Source organism: Macaca thibetana, chromosome 7 (genome assembly GCF_024542745.1).
Source record: "Macaca thibetana thibetana isolate TM-01 chromosome 7, ASM2454274v1, whole genome shotgun sequence".
Taxonomy (NCBI): Eukaryota; Metazoa; Chordata; class Mammalia; order Primates; family Cercopithecidae; genus Macaca; species Macaca thibetana.
The window spans coordinates 4,753,600-4,773,886 of NC_065584.1; the positions used below are offsets into that span (position 1 = coordinate 4,753,600).

At 45.6% G+C, this 20,287-nt stretch overlaps 1 pseudogene across 1 annotated transcript; it reads right to left on the reverse strand.

Annotated features, from left to right (window-relative positions):
* Positions 1-18,706: 18,706 nt before the first annotated feature.
* Positions 18,707-19,663, reverse strand: LOC126958560 (nudC domain-containing protein 2-like; annotated as a pseudogene). The gene has a single exon (XR_007727226.1). The product of XR_007727226.1 is annotated as a nudC domain-containing protein 2-like (transcript).
* Positions 19,664-20,287: the final 624 nt, after the last annotated feature.

The following is a 20,287-nucleotide window of genomic DNA, read 5'->3' on the forward strand; positions in this document are numbered from 1 at the left end:
AACTACACAGTTTGGGAATACACTATACTATACAAGTCAAGTTAAAAGCAGTAAACTCATAAATTTCATCCAATGTAGCTGTCTTTCAAGAGTAGATTCCTCTCTGCTTTTCTGCTGAGCACCCTAGGGTCTGCAGTTCATGTATAGCTTTGTGGTCAGAGTGTTGACTTTTGCTTAAAACTATGGAAGCCAGAAGACAATGGAATTACATCCTTAATGCGCTAGAAGACAAAAATAAAACCCTAATATTTTATAAACAGAAAAAACATCCATCAAATATAAATGCAAAATAATGATGACTTTAGATGTTTTTATTTTTTGAGATGGAGTCTTGCTCTGTTGCCTAGGCTGGAGTGCAATGGCGCTATCTCCGCTTACTACTCTCTTGAGCCCAGGAGTTCAACACCAGCCTGAGCAACATGGTGAAACACTGTCTCTACAAAACATTTAAAAATTAGCTGAGCATGTGGCACATGCCTCTAGTCCCAACTACTTGGGAGGCTGAGATGAGAGGATCACATGAGCCCAGGAAATCGAGGCTGTAGTGACCCCTGATTGTGCCACTATGCTGCAGCCTGGGTGATGAAGCAAGACCCTCTCTCTCTAAAAAATAATAATAATAAATGAAAGGCACCAACTCGCAGAATTGAGCAGCTCAGTGAACCCCCCAGGAGCATAATGAAGCAGAACAAGTGCAAAGCCACATCCAGGCAATCATCAAGAACTAGATAAAAGCCCTAGACAAAGAAAAAAAATTTAAAACAGCCAGAGAAAAAAGGAATGTTATTTTCAGAGAAGTAAAATGGTTGTAAGAGTGTTGGCTTTTGCTTAAAACTATGGAAGCTAGAAGACAATGGAATTACATCCTTAATGCGCTAGAAGACAAAAATAAAACCCTAATATTTTATAAACAGAAAAAACATCCATCAAATATAAACGCAAAATAATGATGACTTTAGATGTTTTTATTTTTTGAGATGGAGTCTTGCTCTGTTGCCTAGGCTGGAGTTCAGTGGCGCTATCTCCGCTCACTACAAGCTCCACCTCCTGGGTTCACACCATTCTCCTGCCTCAGCCTCCCAAGTAGCTGGGACTACAGGTGCCCGCCACCACGCCCGGCTAATTTTTGTATTTTTAGTAGAGACAGGGTTTCACCATGTTGGCCAGGCTGGTCTGGAACTCCTGACCTCAGGTGATCCACCTGCCTCGGCTTCCCAAAGTGCTGGGATTACAGATGTGAGCCACCGCACACAGCCAGATTTTTTTTTAAAAGGAAAGAATTTACCAACAGCAGACAGGCACTGAAAAAAGTACTTGGGCCAGGCACAGTGGCTCACACCTGTACTGCCAGCACTTTGGGATGCCAAGGTGGGAGGACTACTTGAGGCCAGGAGTTTGAGACTAGCCCTGGCAACATAGCAAGATCCCGTCTCTACAAAAAAAAAGTTTAAAAATTATCTTGGCTGGCCAGGTGTGATGGCTCATGCCTGTAATCCCAGCACTTTGGGAGGCCGAGGTGGGCAGATCACCTGAGGTCAGGAGTTTGAGACCAGCCTGACCGACATGGAGAAACCCCGTCTGTACTAAAAATACAAAATTAACTGGGCTTGGTGGCACATGCCTGTAATCCCAGCTACTTGGGAGGCTGAGGCAGGAGAATCTCTTGAACCTGGGAGGTGGAGGTTGCAGTGAGCCAAGATTGTGCCATTGCACTCTAGCCTGGGCAACAAGAGCAAAACTCCATCTCAAAAAAAAAAAAAAAAAAAAAAAAAATGTGTGTGTATATATATATATATATATATATATATATATAAAAGCTGGGCGGGATGGCATGCACCTGTGGTCCCAGCTATTAGGAAGGTTGAGGCAGGAGGATCACATGAGCCCAGGAATTCGAGGCTATGAGGAACTATGATCCTGCCACCGCACTCCAGCCTGGGCAACAGAGTGAGACTACGTCTCAAAAACAAACGAACAAATGAAAAAGCAAGTTCTTCAGCCTTCAGGAAAATGATCCCAGATGGAAGCATCATACTGCAGGAAGGAATAAAGAGCTCCAGAAAGGGGAAATGCGGGGGAAAGGAGAAATAAATATTGATTTTTAAGTCACTACAATCATGTCTTACATGGGATTTATAACATAGATAAAAGGAAAATATACGACAATATTAGCACAAAGAGCTGGCAGGAGGGAGATGGAGTTTAACAAACAGTTGTACAGTTTTTGAGGGGTTTGACAAGTGTTCAAAGTACTAATTTTTTTGAGATGGAGTTTCGCTCTTGTTGCCCAGGCTAGAGTGCAATGGCACGATCTCGGCTCACTGCAACAAACCCAGCCTCCTGGATTCAAGCAATTCTCCTGCCTCAGCCTCCCGAGTAGCTGGAATTATAGGTATGTGCCACCACACCCGGCTAATTTTGTATTTTTAGTAGATAATTTTGATTTTTAGTAGAGACAGGGTTTCTCCATGTTGGTCAGGCTGGTCTCGAACTCCTGACCTCAGGTGCTGGAATTACAGGTGTGAGCCACTGTGCCCGGCCCAATTTTTTTTTTTTCTTTTTGAGATGGAGTCTCGCTCTGTTACCCAGGCTGGGGTGCAGTGGCACGATCTTGGCTCACTGCAACCTCCACCTCCCAGGTGGTTCAAGCAATTCTCCTGCCTCAACCTCCTGAGTAGCTGGGATTACAGGTGCACACCACCATGCCTGGCTAATTTTTGTATTTTCTAGTAGAGACAGGGTTTCACCATGTTGGCCAGGCTGGTCTGGAAGTCCTGACCTCAGGTGATCCACTTGCCTTAGCCTCCCAAAGTGCTGGGATTACAGGCGTGAGCCACCGCACCCCACCCAAAGTACTAATTTAACATACACTGTAATAAATCAAAAATGCATATTGTGAAAAAAAGAAAAACAGATGTGAGGAGAGATGCCGCCGCCTCCTGCCTCTGAGTGTGCCTGTGTGGGGAGGTGCTGCCTGGCTCTGCAGCAGGCATCCCGAAGGGAAAAGGCGGGAGGAAGAGAGCATGTCTGAGCTTTTTTCATCAGCCTTGAGCTGACGCACGCGTCAGTCCTGGAAGCCCCTGCCTCTGAGTTACCTGCTGGGAAACAGAACCGTCCCTTTTCTGTTCCTTGCGCTGAAGGCTTTTTAATGACCCCAGTGTGCCGTGGTGACTGCTGACCACCTCTGGCGTGGGAGACACAGGTTCGAACCCCAGCTCTCCCACTTGTTGGCAGGGTGGTCTTGGGTAAATTGCCTCACCACTCTGAGACTGCAGAGGATTTTGTGAGAACCAAATAACGTGGTTGTGAGAGAAGGTTCAGGCTTAGCGGGGCCCATGGGGCCCAGGAAGTGGAAGCTAAAAGGCAAATAGAACCCATATACCACTTACAGCTGTGTGGTTCTCTTCACCTCTTCAACAGCCAGGCCCAGAACACGAGGGCCAGGAGCCCAGGGCCTGCTGGTTCCTGGAGGTGCTCAAAGGGAGGACTCCTCATTCATAAAATAAGGGTGAGAATCCCTGAGGGGAGGTTGTAAGGATCACAGAACAGCGGCCATGAGAGAGAGCAGCCGGACAAGAACAGATCCGGTGTGTGAGGCCTGAAACACACACAGTTCCGGGAGCTGTATGTAAGAAAGACAATACAAAATGGTGACTAAAATATTAGGTGTGAGTTAATGTTTATTTGGAATGAAAAAACTCACAACAAATCGCAAATGTGCTAATATCACAAACATCACAAATACAAAAAATAATAATGCTTTTACTAAAGGAGCTGCCTCAATTTTTTCCCCTTTTTGTTCCCATTGCCCCTTGTTGAGACAACAGTGTTTCATGCCATTTCATTAACTTTTTGGATTCCCTTAGGATACTTCCTTTCCATCAATAATTCTGAAAATGACACAATAAACCTGATATTAAAACATACACAAGAGCAATTCAAATGCTTTTTATTTTATTTATTTATTTTTCTTGAGACAGAGTCTCACTCTGTCACCCAGGCTGGAGTGCAGTGGCTTGGTCTCGGCTCACTGCAATCTCCGCCTCCCAGTTCAAGCAATTCTCCTGCCTCAGCCTCTGGAGTAGGTGGGATTACAGGCACCTGCCACCATGCCTGGCTAATTTTTGCATTTTTAGTAGAGATGGCGTTTCACCATGTTGGCCAGGCTGGTCTCAAACTCCTGACCTCAAGTGATCCATCCACCTTGGCCTCCCAAAGTGTTGGGATTACAGGTGTGAGCCACCATGCCTAGCCTCAGATGCTTTTTAAAAATTGCTGTTATATGTCCAGGAACAGTGGCTCATGCCTATAATCCCAGTACTTTGGGAAGTTGAGGCAGGAGGATCACTTGAGACCAGGAGTTCATGACCAACCTGGGCCACATAGCGAGACCCCGACTCTATTACATTTTAAAATAAATGCTGTTATGATATATCAAGCTACAGAAAAACACTTGTTTTGCAGATTGTTTTGCTGTATAGGTGGCAACTGTGGGTCCTGTTTATTCGGACACATTGGTATGCATAAAGCATGTGCCTTTACACACACATGCACTTGCTGAGTATAGATCTGCTACAGCGTTGTGTCCACAAACACAATACAGTTTCTGATAAACTATATTGTATGCCATTCTCATTTAAAAATACTGTGGTGCATTGAAAATTATATACACTAGGGGCCGGGCATGGTGGCTCGTGCCTGTAATCCCAGCACTTTGGGAGGCTGAGGTGGGTGGATTGCTTGAGTCTAGGAATTCGAGAGCAGCCTGGGCAACTGGACAAAACCTTCCCTCTACAAAAAAATACAAAAAATGAGCCAGGCATGGTAGTGGCACACTCCTGTAGTCCCAGCTACCGGGGAGGCCAAGGTGGAAGGATCACCTGAGCCCAGGAGGTGAAGGCTGCAGTGAGCCGTGATTGTGCCATGGCATTCCAGCCTAGGTAACAGAGTAAGAAACTATCTCAAAAAAAAAAAAAAAAAAAAAAAAAAAAAAATTATATACACTACATTACTGAGTATTTCTGACAGGTAGAACTGTTTTAATTGGGTATCAATAAACATTGAATATTGTACTAACAATTTTACATCTCTAAAGATGGAAATAATTTCCCACCACCAAGCTTCTCACTGTACATTTCAAACTTTGTCTTCATGACTGGCATGCTTCTGGTGTTGGGCGCCAGAGAATGCATTCTCAGTGCAATCCAGCTTCTGGCCCCGAATCCTTTGAGGGGCTACATGGACCCTGTCTCTGTCAGTGAAGGCTGCTGTAACAAACTTTCATTGACTTGGGGCTCAAAGAACAGACATTTAGTTCTCACAGTTCTGGAGGCTGGGAAGTCCAAGACCCAGCTGCCGAAGCCTGGGAGTGTGGTGAGGCCCTGTTCCTGGCCTGCAGGTGGCAGACAAGTCTCCTCATACCTTCACACGGCAGAGAGAAGGGAGAGGGGGAGAGAGAAAGAGTGTGCGTGTGTCTGTGTGTGTGTATGCGTGTGTATTTGTGTGTGTCTCTGTGTGTTTGTGTGTTTGTGTGTGCCCATGTTTTTGTGTGTCTGTTTGTGTCTGTGTGTGCCTGTGTCTGTGTTTGTGTCTGTGTGTTTGCATTTGTGTCTGTGTGTTTCTGTTTTCATGTGTTTGTGTCTGTGTGTGTGTGTGCACATGATTTTGTGTGCCTGTGTCTGTTTGTGTATCGGTGTGTGTACATGTGTCTGTGTTTGTGTGTGTCTGTGTGTTTCTGTTTTCGTGTGTTTGTCTATGTGTTTGTGTGTGTGCCCATGATTTTGTGTGTGTCTGTATTTGTGTATCTGTGTGTGCATGTATCTATGTGCGTTTGCATTTGTGTGTGTCTGTGTGTTTTGTGTGTGTGTGTGTGTCTGTGTGTGTGTCTGTGTTGGTGTGTGTGCATATGTGTCTCTGTGTGTTTGTGTATGTGTGCATGCAAGCTCCCCATGCCTTTTTTTTTCTTGAGACAGTCTTGCTCTGTTGCCCAGGATGAAATGCAATGGCATGATCTTGGCTTACTGCAACCTCCGCCTCCTGGGCTCAATTGATTCTCCCATCTCAGCCTCCCAAGTAGCTGGAACCACAGGCATGTGCCTCCACACCCAGCTAATTTTTGCATTTTTCGTAGAGATGGGGTTTTGCCATATTGCCCAGGCTGGTTTCAAACTCCTTATCCACCCACCCCAGCCTCCCAAAGTGCTGGGATTACAGGCATGAGCCACTGTACCTGGCCCTGTGCCTCTTTTTCTGAGGGCACCAATCCCATCCTTGAGGCCTCTATCCTCATGAAAGCCCCACCTCCTAATATCATCACATTGGGGATTAAGGTTTCAACAAATGAATTTGGGGGACACACACTCAGTTTGTGACAAACCTGGAGTGGGGCAGCAGAGTGGATGTGGACATGCACCTGGGGCCCATTCCTACACAGGGACAGCTAACTACAGAGAGGAGACCACACAGATATTCCAGCAATGAGTCCCAAACTCAGCTTCTCTTTAGCTAGTACAAAAAATATCCACGGCCACCCAAAACTCTACTTGACACAAAGGAAACATGATGGAGGGGAGGTTGGAATGGAAGAGACAGCTGACTTAATCTTTCGCAATTATAATATTTTATATATATATATATATATTTTTTTGAGGCAGAGTCTCGCTCTGTCGCCCCGGCTGGAGTGCAGTGGCCAGATCTCAGCTCTCTGCAAGCTCCGCCTCCCGGGTTTACGCCATTCTCCTGCCTCAGCCTCCCGAGTAGCTGGGACTATAGGCACCCGCCACCTCGCCTGGCTAGTTTTTTGTATTTTTTAGTAGAGATGGGGTTTCACTGTGTTAGCCAGGATGGTCTCAATCTCCTGACCTCGTGATCCACCCGTCTCGGCCTCCCAAAGGCCAAGGTGGGATTACAGGCTTGAGCCACCGCACCCGACCTTATAATATTATACTTTCGCAAATGTTATAAAAACCTACCTCCTAGGGCCTTGGATGGGGCTAAACGAGTGAAGGCCCAGTAGGGCTCTACTCACTTCATGGTTCATCTGGAGGCCTCTGTCACCATGCCTCGTCCAGACACCAGTCAGGGAGAACTGGAACCCTCTGGCTTGGGCTGCTATGACACAGCCTAGCTCTGCCACCCAGGAACCCTAGGGATTATGAACAAAGAGTAGTGAGAGGATTGTAAGTGATGGCAGCCTCCTCACAGGTGCTGCCAAAGCCAGTGGAGAGACAGGGAGCTGCAGCAACTGACTCATTCCAGCTCCCAGCGAGCAACATCTAAGGTGCTTTGGAAAACAACTTATATTTTGCTGCGTGTTAGAAATACACTAATATAGCCAGGTGAGGTGGTGCACTTCTATAATTCCAGCTACTTGGAAGGCTGAGGTAGGGGGATTGTTTGAAGTCAGGAATTCGAGACGAGCCTGGGCAACATAGCAAAACCCCGTCTTCACAAAAATAAAAAATAAAAAATTAGCTGGGTGTAGTGGCACATAGCAGTAGTCCCAGCTACTCAGAAGGCTGCAGTGGGAGGATTGCTTGAGCCCAGGGGTTTGAGTAGAGCTGTGATTGCACTACTGCACTCCAGGCGGGGCAACAGAGTGAGATCCCATCTCAAAAAAAACCATATATATAGAGAGTATACATGCATATATACATATATAAATACATATATACATATATATGGTGTATATATATGGTGTATATATACATGTATGTATGTATACACACAAATATATGCTATGCTTGTGTGTGTATATACATGTCTGTGTGTGTGTGTGTGTGTGTATGAGGGGGTGGTTAGGGCAGGACATGGCATGGCCATTTTCCCAATAGGAAGGCAGGACCAAGGAACCAAGCAGAGACTCGGCAGGACGGATCATCTCCTCCCATCTTCTCCTTGTCTGCCAGGGCACTCATACCTGCCCTCTGAACTTGCAGGGCACCTATATCACCTGTGAGGAAACAGAGATTCCCGATTGACTTCTTCTGGTCCTGCTGCCCTTCACAGTGAAGGCTCACTGCCATTCAGACATTCTAGCAGCTGCTCTACCCATCATAGCTGTTGGCGCCAGATCCAAGCTATCTGGAGAACCCCCTCCCCCACATCTGGCATTGGAATGAGGACAGAGAGAGGCCATCAATGGACAGCCACGTTCTCTGCCACAGGAGCTGTGGAAACCAGCAGCAGGCCAAGAGATTCAGCCAGGAGCCCAGGGAGGCCGGCAATGGGGACAGAGAGAGCCCAGAGAGCCCTCCAGGCCCACAGCCTGGCCAGTGCTGAGTCCATACCCACCCTCATAAACACACCTTTTTTGCTTAAGCTGGCCACCAAAGAAGCCACTTAAGACAGCTCCTGGCCAGGCACGGTGGTTCACATCTGTAATCTCAGCATTTTGGGAGGCCAAGGTGGAGACTGCTGTAGTTCAAGAGTTCAAGACCAACCTGGACAACATAGGGAAATCTCATCTCTACTAAAAATAAATTAAAAAAAAAAAAAGAGAGAGATCCTCAGGCTCCATCACGGCTCCCATTACGGGTCCTGAGAGGGGGTAAAGCACAGACGAGCTTGCAAACACCAGACCTGACCGGGCCTGGTAGCTCACACCTATAATCCCAGCATTTTAGGGGCTGAGGTAGGAGGATTTCTTGAGTTCGGGAGTTCGAGATCAGCCTGGGCAACACAGTGAGACCTTGCTTCTACCAAACACCAAACAAATTATCTGGACGTGGTGCTGCAGGCTTGCAGTCTCAGTTACTCAGGAGGCTGAGTTAGGAGGATCACTTGAGCCTGCAAGGTGGAGGTTGCAGTGAGCTGAGATCGTACCACAGCACTCCAGTCTGGGTATGAGAGTAAGACCATGCCTCAAAAAAAAAAAAAAAAGAGAAAAAAAAAAAAGAAGAAGAAGAAAGAAAACACCAGACCCACTGCAAACAGGGCCACCGCCCGCCAGCATCATCCCAGCAGCAGACAGCCCTGCTGTTTCCCACCAGCCCATGTCCAGCCTCCCTCTACAAAGCAGTCATGCACACCAGCCTGGCAGGCCCTGCTGAGTGCCAGGTTATCCACCCGCATGGGTTGACGACCTGGATGTCACCATCTCCAAACCCAGGCTGGCCTGGCCTGAACAGGGACCCCTGCATCACCTGGACTGCTGGGCAGAGAGAGGGTGGGCTCCTGACACAGCCGGCAGGGCTCGGGGTGCGTTACAGAGGAACAGATGGTCAGTCTCAGAAGTAGACAGACGCCAAAACAGGAGCAGGGAGGCTGGGGTGCCAGCCAAGACCAAGCCCTGCACCCTCCACAGACCTCCACGTCCCCCCCAGCGCCTCTACTTGAAAAACAGCCCCAGCTCCTTCCAAATTTAATGACGTAGCTTTACTGGCGCCAGAACACAGAAGACTCAGTCAAGGTCCCTGCCTTCAGACATCGCAGATGAAAATCTTGGCAATTCCAGGTGCTGAGGAAGGAGCAGTAGAGAAAGTGTCAGAAGGCCCCCAGGAGATGGTGGGGGGCACGGCAGGCCTGGGCACAGTGGAAGCTGCAGAGCCCTCTCACCTCCTGCCAGGCCAGGAGAAGCCCCACGGACAGCCAGAAGCACCCTGTGCCCGGGGCCAGACCCCTGGGACTTGCCAAGGAGGCAGGCCCTCTGTGTCCTGCCGGCTCCTGCCACTATGAGAGTCCCTTAGCTGTTTAAGGCAGTTAGGGTCAGTCAAGGTTTCACGTTGCTTGTGGCTGAAACAAACCAAGGGACAAACCCGGAGGTGGGTACAGCAGGAGCGAAGGCCAGGAGACTGGACCCTTATGTGGTGGGAAACATCTTTGTTACAATAATTCAAATAAACACAAAAGTAAAGGAAGTTGTATCATAAGCCCAGATTCAAAAAAAGCAGCACTTTCCCACAGAAACGGAAAGCAGATTGGTACCTGCCAGCAGCCGGGGCAAGCGGGGAATGCAGAGCTTATCCTTACCAGCTGCAGGGCTGTCCTCTGGGCTGAGGACAATGCTCTGAATGAGGGGGTAGTTGCATGACATTTTGAATACACTAAACACCACTGAATTGTTCACATTAAAACGATTACTTTGCTGTGAGTTTCACCTTAAATTTTTTTGTTTTTGTTTTTGTATTTTTTGAGATGGAGTCTCGCACTGTCACCCAGGCTGGAGTGCAGTGGCGCTATCTCGGCTCACTGCAACCTCTGACTCCCAGGTTCAAGCCATTCTCCTGCCTCAGCCTCCCAAGTAGCTGGGACTACAGGTGCCCGCTACCATGTCCCGCTAATTTTTGTAATTTTAGTAGAGACGGGGTTTCACCGTGTTCGCCAGGATGGTCTTGATCTCCTGACCTCATGATCCGCCCACTTCGGCCTCCCAAAGTACTGGGATTACAGGCACAAGCTACCAGGCCGGGCCCACCTTAATTTTTAAGAATGCAACATTTTAAAATCTACAGTTATCTCAAACAAACAGGGCAACACTGGCCGCTTTTCCACCCTCATCTTCCCTACTGGGATATTTTACAGTAAATCCTAGACACCATGGTCTTGCTCCCACAAACACTATTGATTGCGTAATTAACCCGATTTGGGATTTAAAAAATTATAATCATCTTGCCAATACACCACCAACAAAATGAACCTCTTCTTGAAACTATTTCCCAGTTATCTTCAGATTGGATCATTCCGGCCCAAAGACCTTTGTAACAGTTGGTTTGTTAAGATCAGGATGGACATAAAGTCTACACGTTGCATTTGGCTGTTGGGTCCTTGAGTCTCTCTAAGTCCCAACCTCCCCTCTCCCCCACCTTTTTTTATGCTGTTAACTTATTGGAGAAACCAAATCCTCTGTTCTGTGCAGTTGCACACATTCTAAGTTGGGCTAATTGTTTCCTCGAGGTGTTATTTAGATTACTCCTCTTTATAAAGTGATATTTACTAGAGGCTCAATTACATTTAGCTTCAATTTACCAATTTTTTTTTTTTTTTTTTGAGATAGAGTCTTGCCCTGTCGCCCAGGCTGGAGTGCAGTGGCATGATCCCCGCTCACTGCAAGCTCTGCCTCCCGGGTTCACGCCATTCTCCTGCCTCAGCCTCCCAAGTAGCTGGGACTACAGGCACCCGCCACCACGCCTGGCTAGTTTTTTGTATTTTAGTAGAGACGGGGTTTCACTATGTTAGCCAGGATGGTCTCGATCCCCTGACCTCGTGATCCGCCCGCCTTGGCCTCGCCAAGTGCTGGGATTACAGGCGTGAGCCATGGCACCTGGCCCAATTTTTTCTTTAATGCTGTGTTTTCTATACTATTAGAAATCTTATCAAATGTACTATAAAATTTTAAAACATAAAAATTAAAAATTAAACAAATTTTAAGAAGATATCTTTGTTTCTTCCAAAGTTACAAAGATTTTCTCCTACTCTTTCTTCTAGAAGTTTTCTAGTTTTAGCTTTTCCCTTAAGGCTATGATCCATCTTAAATTAACTTTTGTACACGGTGTAACAGTGTAAATATAAGATCAAAGTTCATTTTTCCTTGATGTGAAGGGGTCCAGCATCTTTTCTCGAAAGACTATCCTTTGTCAAAAGTCAACTGACCATGTAGGTGTAGACTGATTTTTGGAATCTGTTTCATAGATTACAATGTCTAAATGTGCCAACACCACACTGTGGTGATTTACTGTAGTTTTATAGTAAGTCATCATACAGTTGAATCAGTTTGTAATTGTAAATGTCCAAAATTTTGAAAAAAGACTGACAATGCTAAGTGTCGGTGAGGATGTGGGCAGCTAGAACTTTCACACACTGCTGGTGGAAATGCAAAACATTAAAACCACTTTGGAGAATGGTTTGGCAGTTTCTTAAAGACAAAGATAGGGGCCGTGCACGGTGGCTCACACCTGTAATCCCAGCACTTGGGGAGGCTGAGGCAGGCAGATCACGAGGTCAGGAGATTGAGACCATCCTGGCAAACACGGTGAAACCCTGTCTCCACTAAGAAATACAAAAAATTGGCCAGGCGTGGTGGCTCACGCCTGTAATCCCAGCACTTTGGGAGGCCGAGGTGGGGGCATCACGAGGTCAGGAGATTGAGACCATCCTGGCTAACATGGAACATGGTGAAACCCCATCTCTACTAAAAAAACTACAAAAAAATAGCCGGGCGTGGTGGTGGGCACCTGTAGTCCCAGCTACACGGGAAGCTGAGGCAGGAGAATGGCGTGAACCTGGGAGGTACAGCTTGCAGTGAGCCAAGATCGCGCCACTGCACCTCCAGCCTGGGTGGCAGAGCAAGACTCCATCTCAAAAAAAAAAAACAAAACAAAACAAACAAAAAAATTAGCCGGGCATGGTGGTGGGCGCCTGTGGTCCCAGCTACTTGGGAAGCTGAGGCAGGAGAATGGCGTGAACCCAGGAGGTACAGCTTGCAGTGAGCCGAGATCGCGCCACTGCACTCCAGCCTGGGCAACAGAGCGAAAAAAAAAAAAAAAAAAAAAAAAGGAGTTAAAGATACACCTACCCAGCAGTTCCACCTATAGATAATGTATCCAATGGAAATGAAATCTTTTGTGGAGAAGGCAGGGCAAGATGGCAGAACAGAACCCTCCAATGATCGTTCCCCAACAGGAACACCAAATTGAATAACTATTCATGCAAGAAAGCTCCTTCATAAGAACCAAAAGGCAGATGACTGATCAGAGCACCTGGCTTTAGCATTATTCAAGTAACGAGGCACCGAAGAGGGGAGGAAAGACAGCCTTGCATTGCCTCCACCACCCCTGCCCCATCCCCCAGGAGCACATGCAGAGAGAAGCTGTGTGCTTGGGGTAGGGAAAGCTTAGTGATTTGGAGACTTTGCATTGGAAATTAGTACTGCCCTGTCACAGCGGGACACAACATAGGGCAGAATTCTGCCAACTCTCATGAAGGAGCATTTAGCGTAGCCCTTGCTACAGGGGAATGCTCTGTCCCAGCAGTAGGAACCTGAGTTTCAGCTAGCCCATCCATCCACCCGCTGACTAAAATGCCCTGGGGTCCTGAATACATTTGAAAGACAGTTGGGCCATAAGGACTGCAGTCCTTAGGCAAATCCTGGTGCTGCATTGGGCTCAGAGCCAGTAGACGTGGGGTGCACCCAACCCAGTAAGACACCAGCTGTGGCAGCCCAGGGAGTGCTTACACCACCTGCCCCCAAATGCCAGACAGTGCAATTTAGGGAAAGACTCCTTCCTTCTGCTTGTAGAAAGGAGAGGGAAGAGTAAAGAGAACTTTGTTTTGCCCTTGTGCACCACCTCAGTCACAGTAAAATAAAGCACCAAGCAGATTCCCGAAGCCCCTGATTACAAGCCCTAGCTTCTGGGTGGCATTTGTAGACCCACCCTGGGCCAGCAGTAAGCCTCCTTCCCCGAAGGATTGGGGAAAGGATTCACCACCTGCTGACTAAAGAGCTCTTAGGCCTGGAGGAAACATCAGTGGTAGCCAGGCAGTAGTTGCCATGGGCCTCAGGCAAGATCCAGTACTGTGCTAGCTTCAGGTATGAGCCAGCACAGTCCCTGCCGTGGTGGCCACGAAAGTGCTGGCACCATCCTTCCCCCAACTCTTGGCAATCCGACATGGAAGGAGAGACTCCTGTGTGGGTGAAAGTGAAGGAAGAGAACTAGAGACTTTGCCTGGTAATCCAGGGAATCCTCCTGGGTCTTACCGAAGCCCACCAAGGCAGCACAAGGCAGCAAGAGTTGCGGCATTATTGGACTTGCGGCACCCACTAGTGCAGATATGGCTACAGACACCAAAGAATTAAGATCAAAACACTCAATTCCCTTTGATTACCCAGAAAGCCTTCTCAAGAGGGATGGGCACAAATGCTACTGGGCTTGGGCTACCCTTTATGCAGCTGTGGCTGCAGTGACCAAAAACTTAGACCGCAACATCCAAGTGCCTTCAAATACTTGGAAAGCCTTCCCAAGAAGAACAGGTACAAACAAGCCCATACTGTGACAACTACAATAAATACCTAACTCTTCAAACATCCACAAACCAACAAACAACATCCACAAACCAACAAAAAACATCCACAAACCAACAAACAACATCCACAAACCAACAAACAACATCCACAAACCAACAAAAAACATCCACAAACCAACAAACAACATCCACAAACCAACAAACATTCACAAACCAACAAACAACATCCACAAACCAACAAACATTCACAAACCAACAAACAACATCCACAAACCAACAAACATCCACAAACCACAAACCAACAAAACATCCACAAACCAACAAACATTCACAAACCAACAAACAACATCCACAAACCAACAAACATTCACAAACCAACAAACAACATCCACAAACCAACAAACATTCACAAACCAACAAACATCATCCACAAACCAACAAACATTCACAAACCAACAAACAACATCCACAAACCAACAAACATTCACAAACCAACAAACAACATCCACAAACCAACAAACATCATCCACAAACCAACAAACATCCACAAACCAACAAACATCCACAAACCAACAAACAACATCCATAAACCAACAAAAAACATCCACAAACCAACAAACAACATCCACAAACCAACAAAAAACATCCACAAACCAACAAACAACATCCACAAACCAACAAACATTCACAAACCAACAAACAACATCCACAAACCAACAAACATCCACAAACCAACAAACAACATCCACAAACCAACAAACAACATCCACAAACCAACAAACACCCACAAACCAACAAACAACATCCACAAACCAACAAACAACATCCACAAACCAACAAACATTCACAAACCAACAAACAACATCCACAAACCAACAAACATTCACAAACCAACAAACAACATCCACAAACCAACAAACAACATCCATAAACCAACAAACAACATCCACAAACCAACAAACAACATCCACAAACCAACAAAAAACATCCACAAACCAACAAACAACATCCACAAACCAACAAACAACATCCACAAACCAACAAAAAACATCCACAAACCAACAAACAACATCCACAAACCAACAAACATTCACAAACCAACAAACAACATCCACAAACCAACAAACATTCACAAACCAACAAACAACATCCACAAACCAACAAACATCCACAAACCAACAAACAACATCCACAAACCAACAAACATTCACAAACCAACAAACAACATCCACAAACCAACAAACATTCACAAACCAACAAACAACATCCACAAACCAACAAACATCCACAAACCAACAAACAACATCCACAAACCAACAAACATTCACAAACCAACAAACAACATCCACAAACCAACAAACATTCACAAACCAACAAACAACATCCACAAACCAACAAACATTCACAAACCAACAAACATCATCCACAAACCAACAAACATTCACAAACCAACAAACAACATCCACAAACCAACAAACATTCACAAACCAACAAACAACATCCACAAACCAACAAACATCATCCACAAACCAACAAACATCCACAAACCAACAAACATCCACAAACCAACAAACATCCACAAACCAACAAACAACATCCATAAACCAACAAAAAACATCCACAAACCAACAAACAACATCCACAAACCAACAAAAAACATCCACAAACCAACAAACAACATCCACAAACCAACAAACATTCACAAACCAACAAACAACATCCACAAACCAACAAACATCCACAAACCAACAAACAACATCCACAAACCAACAAACAACATCCACAAACCAACAAACATCCACAAACCAACAAACAACATCCACAAACCAACAAACAACATCCACAAACCAACAAACAACATCCACAAACCAACAAACATTCACAAACCAACAAACAACATCCACAAACCAACAAACATTCACAAACCAACAAACAACATCCACAAACCAACAAACAACATCCATAAACCAACAAACAACATCCACAAACCAACAAACAACATCCACAAACCAACAAAAAACATCCACAAACCAACAAACAACATCCACAAACCAACAAACAACATCCACAAACCAACAAACATCCACAAACCAACAAACAACATCCACAAACCAACAAACAACATCCACAAACCAACAAACAACATCCACAAACCAACAAACATTCACAAACCAACAAACATCCACAAACCAATAAACATCCAGAAACCAACAAACAACATCCACAAACCAACAAAAAACATCCACAAACCAACAAAAAACATCCACAAACCAACAAACATCCACAAACCAACAAACAAACATCCACAAACCAACAAACATCCACAAACCAACAAACAACATCCACAAACCAACAAACATCCACAAACCAACAAACATCCAACATGTCCTCACCAAACAAACTAAATAAGGCACCAGAGACCAATCCCAGACAAACAGATATGTGACCTTTCAGAGAGATGATTCAAAATAGCTGTTTTGAGGAAACATAAAGTCAAGACAACAGAGAGAAGGAATTCAGAATCCTATCAGAGAAATTTCACAAAAAGATTGAAATAACTAAAAAGAATCAGGTAGAAATTCTAGAGTTGAAAAATGCAATTGACATACTGAAGAAAGCATTAGTCTCTCTCTTTTGTTTTGTTTGTTTGTTTTTTGTTTTTTGAATCGGAGTCAAGCTCTGTCACCCAGGCTGGAGTGCAATGGCACGATCTCAGCTCACAGCAACCTTCACCCCTCACCGGGTTAAAGCAATTCCCCTGCCTCAGCTTCCCCAGCACAAGCAGATGTGCATCACCACATCCTGCTAATTTTGGTATTTTTTGGTAGTGATGGGGTTTCGCCATGTTGGCCAGGCTGCTCTGGAACTCTTGAGCTGAAGTGATCCACCTGTCTTGGCCTCCCAAAGTTCTGGGATTGCAGGCATGAGCCACCATGCCTGGCTCTATGTTGTTTTTCTATTATTTATTTCATTTACTTCTGCTCTAATCTTTTATTTCTTTGTTATTTATTTATTATTATTTTTTTGAGACGGAGTCTCACTCTGTTGCCCAGGCTGGAATGCAGTGGTATGATCTTGGCTCATTGAAACTTCTGCCCCCCGGGTTCAAGCGATTCTCCTGCCTCAGCCTCCCAAGTAACTGGAATTGTGGGCATGCACCACCATGCCCAGCTAATTTTTGTATTTTTAGTAGTCACGAGGTTTTGCCAAGTTGGCCAGGCTGGTGTTGAATTCCTGACCTCAGGTAATCCACCCACCTCAGCCTCCCAAGGTGCTGGGATTACAGGCATGAGCTACCGTGCCCCGCCTGCTCTAATCTTTTAAATGTCCTTTCATGGGCTAGCTTTGGGTTTAGTTTCTACTTAATTTTCTTTTTCTTTTTTGAGATGGAGTCTCACTCTGTTTCCCAGGCTGGAGTGTAATGGCGCGATCTCAACTCCTGCAACCTCCGCCTCCCGGGTTCAAGTTATTCTCCCGTCTCAGCGTCCCGAGTAGCTGGGATTACAGGTACACGCAACCAGCCAGGCCCGGCTAATTTTGTATTTTTAGTAGAGACAGGCTTCACCACGTTGGTCAGGCTGGTCTCAAACTCCTCACCTCGTGATCCGCCTGGCTTGGCCTCCCAAAGTGCTGGGATTACAGGCGTGAGCCACCGCGCCCACCCTAGTTTCTCCTTAATTTTCTAGGTCCTTAAATTGGGAAGTTAAGTGGTTGATTTATTTGAGATGTTTTTAATATATTATTATTTTTCTGAGACAGATCTCACTCCGTCCCCCAGGCTGGAGTGCAATGGCGTGATCTCAGCTCACTGCAACCTCTGCCTCCCGGGTTCAAGCAATTCTCCTGCCTCAGCCTCCCAAGTAGCTGGGATTACAGGCATGTGCCACCATGCCCAGCTAATTTTTGTATTTTTTGGTAGAGGCAAGGTTTCAACCATGTTGGTCAGTCTGGTCTTGAACTGCTGGGCTCAAGTGATCTGTCTGTCTCAGCCTCCCAAAGTGCTGGGATTACAGGTGTAATATATATTACATTTATATATTATATATAATATAAATATACATATATTTCTTTGAGACAGGATCTCACTCTGTGGCCCAGGCTGGAGGGCAGTGGTGTGACCACAGCCTCGACCTCCCAGGCTCAAGTGATCCTCCCACCTCAACGTCTTTAGTAGTCTGGACTATAGACATGTGCCACCACGCCTGGCTAGTTTTTCCATTTTTCATAAAGACGGTATTTCGCCATGTTGTCCAAGCTAGTCTTGAACTCCTGAGCTCAGGCAATCCTCCCACCTTGGCCTCCCAAACTGCTGGGATTTCAGGCATGAACCACCGTGCCTGGCTGAGATGTTTTAAATGTGCTTATTGTTACAAATCTGCCCCTTAGCGCTACTTTCATTGCATCTTGTAAGTTTTGGTATATTGTGTTTTTGTTTTCACTGGTCTCTACGTATTTTTGTATTTCCCCTGTGATTTCTTCATTCATCCACTGGTTCTTAAATGAGTGTTAATTTCTACAAATTTGTGAACTTTCCAGTTTCCTTCTATTATTGGTCTCTAATCTCATCCTGTTGTGGTCACAGAAGATACTTTAAATGATATCTTTTAAAATCTATTGAGACTTAATTTGTGGTGAAACTTATGGTCTATCCTGGAAAATGTCCCATGCTCACTTAAGAAATGTGGATTCTGTTGTTGTTATATATTTTGTCTATGTCTATTATACCTAGCTGGTTTATTGTGTTTTCTTTTTTTTTTTTTTTCCTATTTAGAAAACTTTATTGAATATCATACTTATCAAAAGAAAAAGTTAATTTTCCCCAAAGGCACCCTTCATTTCACATGATCTATACTCTAATGTTATTTTGTATTAAAAATATGGTTAAATATGGAATTAGTAAAATGCAGCATATAAAACTTCATGCTGAGCAAAAACAAGTCCAAAACAACTTTACCATGTATCCATAGAATAGTTCCCACAGTACATTTCCTACGTAAATCATGTTTGAATGCAATTTTTAGAACCATTTTAAAATATATTTTGCAATCTGTTAACTGTAGGCATCCACATTTTTCTTCCATTACATAATCTGTTTCTCTGATTAAGTTGGCAATATCTGCTAGGATCCACAGAATTCAGGAAAAAAAAGCAGTTATTTCTCAAGGTTTGAGAAATCTGGTCCACCTTTAGTGTAGTTTCCTGAGATTTCTGCTCCACTGAAGTCAAAACCAGGATTTTCTTTTTGGAATCTCTCTAATGTAAGCTTTCTCTGCATTTGGTCTTGCACCCAAGGATCCGCTGCATATTCAGATTCTAGTAGAGAAGTCCAACAATTTGCTGCATCTCTCTTTGTCTTTGTGAGAACAATACGAACCATTTTTCTATCCTCCAAAGTCCATGTTCCCTCATCAGCTATTGTAGAATCAAAGAGTTTGCCCTTGAGGATCTAGCGGCCGCCCACCGACAGCGCCACATGCCGGCTCTGCAGGCCGCACTGGATATCCTGGGCGCGCGTGCCTGGAGGCACCTGAACTTCAATGAACACCTCCTCCAGGGTCTGGTACCACTGGCCCCACGGGGTCGCGCACGGAGCCACCCCACTCCGCTCCTCAAACGGGGCCGACATAGTCCAGTGGCTTCCCGGCCGTAGCCGCACCAGGCGGAGCTGAGCGCACGCGCGGAATCCCACGCTCAGGCTACGCCGGTTTATTGTGTTTTCAAGTCCTCTGTCTCATTACTTACATTCTGACTGGTTTGTTTTTTGAGCCAGAATCTCGCTCTGTCACACAGGCTGGAATGCAGTGGTGTGATCACAGCTCACTGTAGCTTCAATCTCCTGGGCTCACATGATCCTCCTGCCTCAGCCTCTGGAGTAATTGGTTCTGTAGGCACAGGGTATTGCGCCTGGCTAATTATTTTCTGTAGAGATGGGGTCATGATACACTGCTCAGGCTGGTTTCGTACTCCTGAGCTTGTGATCCTCCCACCTCGGCCTCCCAAAGTGCTAGGATTATGCCCAGCCAACATACTGATTTGGATTCCTTTGGATTTACACCCAGAAGAGACTGCTAGATCATTGCGTAAGTCCTTTTTTTTTTTTTTTTTTTTTTTTTTTTTGAGATGGAGTCTCGCTGTGTCTCCCAGGCTGGAGTGCAGTGGCGTGATCTCGGCTCACTGCAAGCTCCGCCTCCCGGGTTCACGCCATTCTCCCGCCTCAGCCTCCCAAGTAGCTGAGACTACAGGCGCCCGCCACCACGCCCGGCTAGTTTTTTTTGTATTTTTAGTAGAGACGGGGTTTCACCATGTTAGCCAGGATAGTCTCGATCTC